At 35.1% G+C, this 13,335-nt stretch overlaps 1 protein-coding gene across 2 annotated transcripts in view; it reads left to right on the forward strand.

Moving 5' to 3' along the window:
- The window catches only part of LOC134851834 (protein scribble homolog), a 363,789-nt gene that overhangs the window by 104,430 nt on the left and 246,024 nt on the right, over nucleotides 1-13,335 (forward strand). The window lies entirely within an intron of this gene.

The following is a 13,335-nucleotide window of genomic DNA, read 5'->3' on the forward strand; positions in this document are numbered from 1 at the left end:
TATTTTGATATACCTCAATCCCCATCACAAAACACTCCAGAAAACCCCATTGGTATATTAACAGAAACCCCTACGCTTCTTTCACAACGTAGCACCTCAAGCCTACCATCAGATTACTTAGGTTCAACACCAACATCTGAACAAATACGTGAAAATCCCTTTAACCCCCCAAACCAAGCATCACGACTACCATATTGGACTACACATTCATTTACACAAGGTGAACCAAATTTAGTCAATGACCCTATAGATATTTCTACGGATACAACAACATCCTCATCACTACCAGAAACATTATCACTACCATCAACACCATCAATAAGCCAGTTTTCACCACCACCCTTTAACTTAAACTTTCCAAATAATCTCGACGCCAGATATCGAGAACAATCATCAATAAATATTCCTTTAAGACTAGATTGGAATACATTTACAGCACCTCCACCACTATTTGGACAACACCAAGAAAGTAACCGCCTTCATAACTGGGCACTTAATAGATTACAATATCGCCAAGATATTCACAACGATATCCGTGATCACAATATTCAAATACTCCAACAAAACAGTTTACAGTTAAAGTTTGAAATCACAGTTAAGTTAAATAATATTACCCAACATCCCTACCCATTAAATCCACCTAACATAACAGCTCAATCACTACCACCACCGTTTATAACTACTGAAGTAATATACAAATACGACAGATATACCAAAAACACAATTGGCTACATTACATTTTATAATCCATACTCAGGATTATCATACACATGTATATTCTAAAATTATTAATTTTTCTCCAACTCCCTTTTCTAGTAATCTCAAATCAAAACATAAACCCTTCTCCTCGTACAGGACCACAAGATTTACTAGTAACACATTACGACTGTGAAGAAAATGAACAAAAAACACTACATAAATATGCAATAAATCAAGTATCACAATGTGAAACAGAACCACAAGCTATAGAAACCACAGATGTAATAGCAACACTCTATTCAAAAGCCCGAGCAACAACAGTTACAGGTTATAAATTCACAGCAACATTTTCCGAAAAGAAAGTACATTGTTCACAAGTCTCGAATGGAAACAAAAACCGACTTGACCACGAATCATTCTATCAAAGTAATATAGAACGTCTTTTACATCTCAATCCCGACGATTGTAAAAATGAATTACTAAGACTAAACATCACACAAAATAAAAACTCCCAAAGAAAGTTAGTTAATTTTCAAGTTTTTCCAGACTCTGTACATCAATCACAACTTGAAAGACACCAAGGACATATAAAACTAGACGAAAAATACCCGTATAACGGCGCACACGGACGATTAACCTATGACCTACACGATAAACATTGGATACCACACATTGGTATAAATGACCCATCAAACTGCAAAGCAGACACAAAAAATAAAGGATACCAAGAAATAATGTTTTTCGATTGGAAAATACAACTCGAAAAAATACAACTAACACGAGATTTATCAGATAATACAATGATCTATCAAGGAATCCGATTACCTTGTAAAAATGATCAAGGTTATTGCGACCCTACAACGAGAACACAAGCAACAATTGTTTGGTTCCCCGAAGATACATGTACAACATTTCAAGTAGCAAAAATACACGCTCGTATGATAAAATTTCACGAAAAATATTTTATACAATCAATTCCATATGAACAAGTCCATCCATCACGAAAACAAAGTACTAATTTTAGAAACATACACAATATAGAAAACAAATTGACACGTTTTCAAATATATCAAGAAACAGAACTTGCATGTAAATACAGGAATCCACTTCACAGAACACAATACTCTGAAATATTAGTTGAATACGAAAAAGGATTCGACATGACCACTGGAAAAATAAAAATCGACCCATATGCCACAGGTCATCCTTTAAACGAAGGAACATCCTATATACCAGTTAATTTTGAAAAAAGCAACGGACAACCTGGTGGACATCTAAAACCCCATGACACCAGAAGCACACGCTTACAAGAATTGTCACTAATGAATACTACATATTTCGGTAATATCCACTATGATATTCATTTAGATATGAAACTAGATTATACAATTAGCCGAATTTTTCAAGAAATGTCACTCTCCGAATTAGAAACACTACACCACCTATGCGAATTAGAACGAACACAAATATTACAATCACTTGCACTAGCAGTATTAAAAATACCCTATGCAGGATACTTATTATCTGGAAATAGATCAAATTTTTTAGACTATGAAGGAAACATCTTATGGTTTTATACTTGTACTAAAAAAGTATCACCACTATACGTTTTTGAAGATAAACGATGTTATAAAAGAATCCCTATCTTTTATAAGAATAAAGTACATTTCGTGGATACACTTTCACGAAGAACCTATTTCTGGGATACCGCAGTCCCATGTGGATCAGAAAACAGCCACAATGTAGTACAACTAAACCCTGATGAAAATAAATATTATCTTCTCACTCCATATCCCACATTAATGCAATCACTCAAAAAATTTTCACCAGAAAGCATTCGCGCTATTGCTCGAAACCCAAATATAGACTTACAATCAATAGGAATCTATTCAAAATCAGATATTCAACATCACATTAGAACACAACAATTTCAAGAATTATTAACACAAATGGACACTATACAAAGACAATCAATAGACCAAAATTTACGCAAACTTGCAGAAACCGCAGGATTTGCCGATATCTACACGCAAGACTATAGCGGATATTTTAAGGACATTAAAGATTACATATATCTAAACGGTGAAAAATACCGTCCCCAAGATATATCACCAATTAACATTTTTAGCTTTGTTACACTCAAAAATGAGATCCTCGATTTTCTAGGATGGCCCTACTACATCTTAGAAAAATTGACTATTTTATACGCAATGTTTAACTTTATTGGATTTCTTTTCTCACTTTTAAAAGGAATCTACAACACATGTGCTATACACACACAAGTAAACAGACAAGCAAGTGTAGCACGCATACTATTTGCAGGATTTTTTGGAATCTTTTCTACATCTATAAACAAAATTCTTTTAGACGCACAAATAAAAGAATATAACACAAAAATAACAACACGACAAAATACATACGACGAAGAACATAACAATGTAGACATAACGCCAACGGCACCACAATTACCAGCCCTACCAAATAACCATCCACTATCCCTAGTCCCACGAAATTTTCGAAACTTAGCCATCACACATAATCCAAATTTTCGACTCACCACATCACAAAGTCCCATTCAACATATAATGACACACCAGTCACAAGATGATAATACTTATGAACAAATTATTGAACAACCCCATACCACCGCTTTTCAGTCTCAAAATAATCATTTTTTTAGCCCACGATGAGCCGCCAACTTGGATCACTACACCGATCAAATTCCCACCCAACCAATCTTACCTCTCCAATCCCAATAATACCACTTTTTGCTTTTCCGCCACCCGATTTTCCATCTAGTAATGTAACATCAGGCATGAATTCCGACACTAATTCACACATCTCAGTTTTATACTCCATCTCACAGCTAAATAACCCGAATATTGAAACCCCCGATGAATTCGCCGACTCAGAACCATCCCCATCCAATAATTTTCATAACTCTTCTAATTTTTCTCAACCCCCTTTTCAACCCATATTATCCAATAACCCTGACCCAATTACTCCCACACCCTCTTATGCTTCCCAAGTTACCCCAACCTATTCCTCATACCATTCTGACCAATCATCTCATTCTCCAGACACCCCCCGAATCTCCCCAGAGCTAGATAATTTTATTACCCTTCAACAACAACCCTACCACCTTAATACCCCAACCATAAACCAAATCTCCTCCACAATAAATTCATCCAACCCCCCTACCCCTACACCCTCTTCAACTTATACTGAATCACTAGCACCATCATCCACATCAACTGAATCTTCACTCAACACTAATAGAGCTTACCGCACTTTTAAAAGAAAGTTCCCCAACCATCCTTTCCCAGCAAAACCAGGAACAGCCCGTGAATACATCAACCACCCCAAGCATACTAACACAAAAGAATTTTTAGCCATCACCTTACCCTCATTCCCACAATACACCTTAAACACCCCCCACGACACTAACGAAACACGCAACTTCGTAGATGAATACGTTTTAATGCCTACTCTCTCTTGGACCTCATATTATCATTTCACTAACCCTCTTTGCTTACCTTTATCTAACACTCACATCGATATAGAGCGAAATACGGACATGCTATATCGACTCACTACACCACTAACCGCTAGACAATTTACTTACGTTGGATATAAAAAATCACTAAAAACACACACTGCACCTAGAGCTAACGAATATACACTCGAATACTATGATCACAACATCATCAGAGCTAACCAAGATCAATTCTTAGACGACGATCGCTTCGCTAATCCACAAATTACCGAGAAATTTTTCATCAAGACACCATATACATTCACACTAAACATCTTCGACCGAAAGTTTGATCACATTATTTCAGAAGCACTAACAGACACACAAGCATACGAAAGTTTTAAAGAACGCTTCCAAATATTTTCACTAACCTTTCATTTCCTTGCACCACACGAAAGAGATTTACACTGCTCACACGATATTATGTTGCGCACTAAACAAACCCACACATATAGTTATTATCGTTTCATCCAAAATCACTTTGACCTACACACACCCTCTAGACAACCACACCATCGTTTTCAATTCATAAATTCTAAATACACTTCACCATTTTTCCTAAATTTCACATATTGTATTAAAGACACTAACCTCCATGGTATTCTTCGTAATTATGACCCCATAACCCAAATGTACATCTTCTGTCCCATTACCAAGACCTTCAACGCCGAAGAATCCCGACCCTTCCTTATCCCGCACGAGTTTGTACAACCCATAGAAATCCCAATTTTAGAATTCATCCACAACACTAAATTCAATCACAAATTATATAATCTAATCCAGAACACACCTTATGAGTTTGCAGTTGGCACTGAAGAACTAACCACTATTAAGGCACTTCAATTGCTTTGGCCACTGCTTCAGACTAAAAATATCATCCGCATCTTAGCTAAACTACTAACAACTTCAGAACTAATTCACGACATCTTCCCCCACGGTTTTTTCCCCGACGACTAACAGGTAAGTATGAATTAAATGAATAAAACTAACTAATTAAAATATTAAAAAACTCACCATACTTTATTCATGTTTTCTTTAGATTTTTAGCCTTCATCCGACGATCATCTACAAAAACCACAAAAGACAAATAAAAATCGCAAATTTCATCAAACAGATTTCAAAAATTCTATTAATCTCTTACACTTATAAATTTATAAATTTCATACCAATGCAGTAAATTCATTTCTAAAATTTTCCCCCACAAGCAGTAAATCTAATTATGATGAAAATTTGTATCTTAATATTCCCCCATGACTAGCAGTAAATTTCTAAATTCTATGTAGTAAATTAAATAAATGCAAATGCAGTACTAACCTTTTGATATTTTCATTCATTCGCACAGAAATTCTATCCACACTCGCACAGCTCGCCCACGAAGAATTGTTTAAAATAATGAATTTCAGTTTCAAGTTTTCACACTCAACAACTCTAACATATAATAACATGTTTCAAACTTTCCTTTAACCCGGTTGGAAAGGAATCATATACTAAACAAAACTAACCAACGCAGCTTACTAAATACCACAAATCATAGAATAACAGCATGACTAAGAAAAGGAAACCAACGGTACCCAAACCGGATTAACCCAGTTTAAAACTGGATAATTTATTCTTTTGAAGACTATTATAAAGTCTAAGAAAGAAATAATAAAACACAAAAAAGTCGAAAGACAAACCCATACCACAAACAATTTGATTTTTGAAAAAAGGACACAACCAACAAAACATAAGTAAGACCACAACAAACTCAACATAAAACGTTGTCACATAACAGGACCCCTCACAAAAACCGCATGAAATCATACTCCCACTCCTGGCCTAACCCACCAGGAAGGACGTCCTGAGCATGCTCTATAGCCGGCCTAACCCACCGCGCTACATCCACGCTTTGTGACCACACCACTATTTTTAATAAGAGCTACTCAAGTGTGAGTAACTCTTCAAAATAACCGAACTAAAACAAAAAGCTTTTGTGAAAACAACTAACTAAAATCATTATTAAAAAATATTAAACTAATAAAAGTTTTATAAAATGTAAAATCACATGATGCAATATATAGATCAGAATACAACACCAAGGACGAACATCAAAAGACAAGACGACCCCACTACACTCGAGAGAGAATGACCAACTACAATCGATATGCCGCTCACAATCACAACTCAAAGGATTTAGAGTACGACTTGACCTCGCAGAAAAGGACTTCATTGAATTAGACCAATGACCACCTCGATGTTCAAGTATACGTACAGATCCGAGTAACCAGGCATCCCCTCCACGCACAATCTCCACGCCATTCCCAAACTAGATCATACACAAAAGAAGTTCTCCACGCAGAACAGAAAAACCTGACATAGCAAACCATTCTGAAATCAGATTTGAGTTTGTTGCAAAGACGTAGTCGTTTTCACTAGAAGACACAACGTCTTATGTCTCTAACTCCAGCTTCCTGGAACTTCCCTAACAAAAGAGGAAACGGAAGAAAATTATGATGTTCGCCACAAACAAACGTCCATCATCCATCCTTCGAATTGCAGAAGAACTATTCTAAAAAACTCTGTAAAACCCGGATGGGTGGAACCTGATCTAAACTACATTTTATGATTGGATAAATTAAATGTTTTACCAATGTAAAGTATTTAATATTAACCAATCATGATCCATCTAACTAGCAACCCACTTATTTGTAAGTGCTGAAGTTACTTGTAATTTCAGCACCAGAGAGATTTGAATTTAACTTAGAAATTAGTTGGACTCTCCCGAGCACTTCAGCAGCCGCAATAAACCAGTATACCCTAGATCTATTGAGCCTAGCAGAGACTAGTTAAACAACCTGAGACTAGATAGTATAAGAGTAAGATTAGGATCGGTATTAGACTAAGAAGTTGCACGAATCTATCCGGCCGAAAATAAGATAGCGTGACGAGCAGACGGTGTACCCTATCCGAAATTACTCTATGAGTTACACTTCGGTCCTAACTCAGTTTGGTGGTTCAGCTTAGGTTTAGAAATGGAGTAGGCCGGACAGTCGCTTCCGCATTACTCATTTGATAAAAGTTCCAACTACATCATAGTCAACATCAGATTATTGACATCCAATAAGCTCAAACGGTCACTCGAACAATAATGACATTCGTTCACTTCGTTTGAAAGCTTTTATGATTTCAATTGAGTTCATAAAAAAGACAAACTTTGGTAAAACCTTCAAAAACTGCGCCCAAATACTGCAGTTTCTACTAATTTATTCTGTTACAAAACAACTTTTTACTGGATAAGTTTTTTGGATTATTTTAGAGTTTGGAACACCATATCGATTTCATAAGAATAGATTGAAAAAATGGCTTTGAAGCAGATCAAATTAATGAAACTTCGACGATACTTCTACTTGAATCGAATAGCTAATCTGACAAAAAAAAACAAATTTAACACCAATATTGATTGAATTAATTTGATTTTTAATTAAAACATGCATGCGCTTTCCACTTGTGAAAGGTAATTAGAAGTTCAAAATTGATAATATATTACAACAATTTGTTTTTCTAATATTACATTTCACTAACTAATAAGACCTTACCCTGGGAAAATAAGCATCAACCATTTTCGAAAATAAATTATTTTTTTGATCGGATTTTGAGTCAATTCCTCCCAGAAGCCAGTTACAGTCTTTTTGATGCCAGAACTCTCGGTGGTTGTCGTGGCTCCATTATTTGAGGAATCATTCAGTTCAGTTGTTGATGTCGTGGTGATAGCCGAAGTTGTTGTAGAATAGAAGTTGGCGGAGCTGTCTTTGTAGTTGGTTGACTTGCCGTGGTTGTTGTCGGAGTTGTCGTGGTGGTTGTCGGATTTTGTCGTGAGTGTTGGCGGATTTTTTGTGGTGGTTGTCGGGGTTGTCGTTGTGGTTGTCGGAATTGTTGTAGTGGTTTTCGGAGCTGTCGTCGTGGTTGTAGGAGTTGTCGTCGTCGTGGTGGTTGTCGGGGTTGTCGTTGTGGTTGTCGGAATTGTTGTGGTGGTTTTCGGAGTTGCCGTGGTGGTTGTCGGAATTGTTGTGGTGGTTTTCGGTGTTTTTGCTGTTGTCGTGGTTGTAGTAGTAGTGGTCGGAGGAGATGTTATTGGATCGAAGCCGAGACCTCTGATGATCAAATTGTTCGATGCATCGTTGCTCAATTCTGTTATCCAAAGTTGTCCATGTTGTCCTGCTCCATTGTTTAAAGAATGATTTGTGGCTCTATTCTGAATTACAGCTGCACTTTGCGCAGTTCCTGATCCGGGCATCTCGAAATTAGGACCTGGAAAGAAGAAACTAACAATTTGGAAATCTATCATCTCAACTTCTACAAAACCAGAGAAAGACTGAAATAAGCATTGAAATTGAGTAACTTTTTGTTGTAAGCCTTTTAAAAAATGGAAAAATAATCAAAATAATTCAAGTTTTACCAAAATGACTAACTGTTGTTGGGTCCATTGAACCCGTATCTTCCATATTGGCCAGTTTCAGCGTCCCGTATATATTTGATGTACACGTAGTATATGACAACATAGTTCCTTGCTATTCCTGTTCCATTGTAGTTTGGGTCGTGAAAAAAGTTGTGTATATTCGATTCTGAATTGTGCTTTCGTCGTGCCTCACCATTATGGCATAGCTAGGTGAAAAATCAGCGTTCCATGATTGCAAATAGTACATCCAGTGACCTTTTTCGCTGGATGTAGATTTCCCAATGCAGATTTCCCAGGTCTGATTTTTCAATGGTATTTGACTCTTTGACACTGGTTTTCGCATTGAGACGATCCAAGTTGCAACAATAAACGTCTGGTTCAACTGGAAGAAATCATCCGGTTCAAAACAGAAATAAACCCATTTGAGCAGACGAAAATAGAGATGAGGGGTTGCGAGTTAATTGTCAAGAGGGTCTGTTGGAGATTCAATTTTGGACTACAATGGTCCTGAACCATATCGAACCGCAAGTACTTGTCAACTTGTAAGTTTTGCTCAGCATTTGTACGCAGGACAACTCGAGACGTTACCACCGAAAAATTTATATCAGTTTTATTTTTTTATATTACTTACAATGAAGTTAGATGAAAACGAACTACTCGGCCAAATAATAAACTTTAATCAAGGTGTGGATATTTTAATTAATATTATCGTGGTACGACATTTGTTGCCTATTAAAGTTTTCTCCACATTTTTGTTAATTTCAACTAAACTAAAACGAGACGAACTTTTTGCAGGGGCGGATAACTCAATCAATAATATCTCCTGTACGGTACGACATATGTTGCTTTTTAAATTTTCCATCACTTGTTGCCTATTGTTGCCCAAGGACATTTGTTGCCTATTAAAGTTTATTTAGTTTGGTTGATTTTAATTAAATAATTCAAACAAAGCGAACTTTTTCCAGGTTAATAAAATAAAAAACGCTGAGTAGTAATTTTCATCGGTCGATCAATAACCAACTTATGTGGACTTGCCAAATTTTTTTTGATTTAGTCCGAATCGCGAAAATAATTTTCGATATGGTCGCAAATTTTTTTTCATACCACATTTTTTTGGGCTCAACGCTAACCCTGTTTTTCTAGTAAAAAAAGCATTCAGTGATAAAAAAATAACTATAGAGTAATTTGTTTTGGGTCGACATAGAAGCGAAAGTCCAACGTGCCGACATTTCAGTTGCAGAAAAGGCGGAAAAATTGTTTTTTTTTGTCATCTGAGGTTATATTATAACTTTAGAGCACTAACAACTAACAAAGGTAATAAGGGAATAAAAAACTCATTCTAGGGTGCAATATAGAACTTGTCACACTTCATATTTATCAAAATTTGTCTAATGTAACAAAAGTGAGACTAGAGCAGCAAAACAGCCAGCAGCGAAAGACTACAAAGTTTTTCACAGGCGGCAATGCTTAAGCGCTGGATGCAAGGATGAAAGGATGATGCAGCCAATTAAATCAAAGAATACTCTGTTTTAGGCAAACTGACTTTTCGTCACGTTGGCATACCAACTAAATGGAACCCTGGTGCTCAGAGATTTTAATTAAGGTTGAAAAATAGAAATTATACAGTTTTTAAGATACTCTTAATGATTATTTTAGTAAACTCGGAACTTAACTTAACTAAAAATAAGATTTTTCGAAAATTCTCAACGCGAACTAGTCGGCTTTTGAGCGTGCTTTATGTTATGTTTGATACACTTCACTCAAAAATTTGAGCTTTACAAGTCAAACACCGAAAAAAAACTCAATTTTCGGAAAAATTCCGCTATTTGTTTGAGCGAATTTCACGTAGATAAAATAACACAAAACTGCTCGTGTCATATCGAAGCTTTGAATGTTGTTCCGATTGTCTACTTGTATCAATGAAATAGCCTTTTAAGCTCTATATATTTGCTCTTAAAACGTTTTTTTTTCTTAAAAGTTATTATTGTAATTACTAAAAATTTAAGCTCTATAAATTCGCTCAAAGTTGAACTCTATATAATTGTACCCCAAATAATCACCGGATTGGGCTGAGTGATATATCATTTAAAAGCACTTTCATTCTTGATTTAAACGATTTATAAAATTTTATGAAAAATTTTTTCCCAGTGACGAAAAAGACAGGCTCGAAATTTTAGATTTATCGTCTGTTTTCGAGCGAGTGAAGCGAGCCTGCAGGCTGATTTGGTTTTCAACCTAAATCATGTACTAAAAATAATCATCTTGACGAAAGGAGTAATAAATTATCTTAAAGTCCTTTTTAGCACTGATTTGAGCAAAAGATTTCCCAGTGTCGAGTTTTAGTTTTGATCAAAAAAGCAAAACTTCGAGCAATAAAAGGAAGCGAGCAGGCTTATTTTTGAAAGATACGCTTAGAAAACTTAAGCTTAGCTTTAGCACATTTTTTTGAAGTTTTTTCATCACCATCTTTTGAAAAAAGATTTTTAAAATGTCAAAAAAACTTCTGCAAAAACATTGAAAAAAAAATTTAAGAACATTTTTTTTTCTTTTTTTTTCTCGTGTTTTTTTTTTCAATTAAAATATTTGCCCCATTTGCCTACTTTAGTGTGACTGTGATTTATGCCTAATTTTCAGGTTTCTTCAGATTTTTTTATCACACTACGCACAAAAAAAACACTCTTTTGAAAAAAATCCATGGAAAAATTTTCTTATGTATTTTTCAAGAGTATGGTCGGAACCTTAACTGCTATTTGCTCAGCAACCGGCTATAGTTAATTCATTATGGAAGTATTTGTAAGACGGATTCAATCAAACTTACGCGTTCATAACACGAAATATTTTTAGCGTTAATTACCTCAAGTGGCTAAATTGGCAATCTACAGTCAATCTACGCTAAGCTATCATTATTTGTCTATCTTCTTGTTGAGGAGCAAGTTTAAAGGCTATCATTATCCCTTTAATTTGAGATTTGGTTTCATGGCTAATTTCAGTGTGTATTTAGAATAGAAAAATACATCTATGGCGCACCGTAGCTTTATCGTACCAACCCGGCATTTCAAATAGTCGATCGTAGTTTGTTAGCTCTGCAAATAAAAGCGGAAGAGCTGAATAGTAACAGAAGGCGTCAATTTGGAAGAAACAACCCCTCTCATAAAGTTGCAGTTCCAGCCCTGAAAAATCAACAAAATTTGTAAAAAAGGTTTTATTTTTGACGAGTATTGGAGTCATATTAATCCAATAAATAAAATAATAAAAGACGCAAAAACACATTTTTTTCTGATGCTATTGATATTCAAATTGATTGGATTGATTTGAATCAAATTTGTTGCCGTCTTATAAGTATTAGTCAAAAAAATGGTTCACTTAACATTTTTTTGACATTTATGGTTTACTGGTCAGGTAGTTTAATTTTTGGTTTTTCGTGTTGCTGATAAATCGATTTATTGACTTACCACCGAAATTGTAGAATTCACTCAGCGCGATATTAGGACAACTTGCTAATGAAGTCAAGAGTTTTTCCACGTTTTTTTTCCGGTTTTTACATCAAATTTTCGCCACGTTAGGACAGACTGATCACAAAGCGTTAGCTGAACTTTTGAACGGAAACAATCGGAAAGAACAAATTTTCTGTCACTTTAGTAGCTGGGTCGACTAAAGTTACTTTTCGATCTAATACAGTCGGTGTTTTTTTAAAAATCGTCCGCGGCTAATTCGATAAGAAAAAAAATCTTGTAGAACCCGAATCCAAGTTTAGGCTTAAGAAGTCACGGATTAGTATGTTGAGTTCTTGACAATTATAATTGGTCATAATTACCAAAATTAGATGGTTAGAAGATTTAGGAACAATTTTGTTTGTGATATTTTCCAATAGATTATAATCTCTTATAATCAGTTATAAAAGATTATAGTTCATACAAAAACTCTTTTAATTGATTACAATCGATTTTAATTGATTGTTCTCACATATTTTTTTCCAAAACTTTGTCACATCAAACGCATATTTCAACTATACCCTATGGGTTAATATTTTCTGTAAAAAATCTCTAAAATGATATGTCTTGTCACACTTTGGTTCATCTGAACACAAAATTTCACCCCGAAACAAAAGTTTCATAGAAATCTATTCTTATTAAATGAAATCTTTCGAATATTTCATGAAACTAAAACATTTTGCTCATAGTTAGGTGTTTAAAAAATTGGAACGTGCATTTTGAAACAACTATAATCGAGAAGAAATAAAAAATTTTTTTCTAATTTTGAATTGATTCGAAAACTCCTAAAAACGATTTTTCACAGAAATCAACCTCTATGCAAGTCAGATATATAAGCTAGTCAGATTCAACATCGAAGACAAATAAAAAATATTTTGTTCTCAATTTGAGAAAGACTGGTGCTAAAATCATAATATAATCTCGATTACTAAGAGTTGAAACTGGATGCGGGAAACGTACAGAAACTCTAAGATTCAAACTCAAATAATTTATTCAGCTCGGAGGATGACACATCGAGCCCAACCGACGTTTGAAGCAGAGACACTGCGGCGTGCGACACTATCGTTCACACGATGATGTCTCTGTCTGTTTCTCTGCAGCAAGCCATCCGCGATACATAAATTGCCAAAAACACCTAATTAGTTCCAACAAAAAACCATTATTTATCTCATTTT

The sequence above is a fragment of the Symsagittifera roscoffensis genome, chromosome 7, assembly GCF_963678635.1.
Source record: "Symsagittifera roscoffensis chromosome 7, txSymRosc1.1, whole genome shotgun sequence".
In the NCBI taxonomy this organism is placed as follows: domain Eukaryota; kingdom Metazoa; phylum Xenacoelomorpha; order Acoela; family Convolutidae; genus Symsagittifera; species Symsagittifera roscoffensis.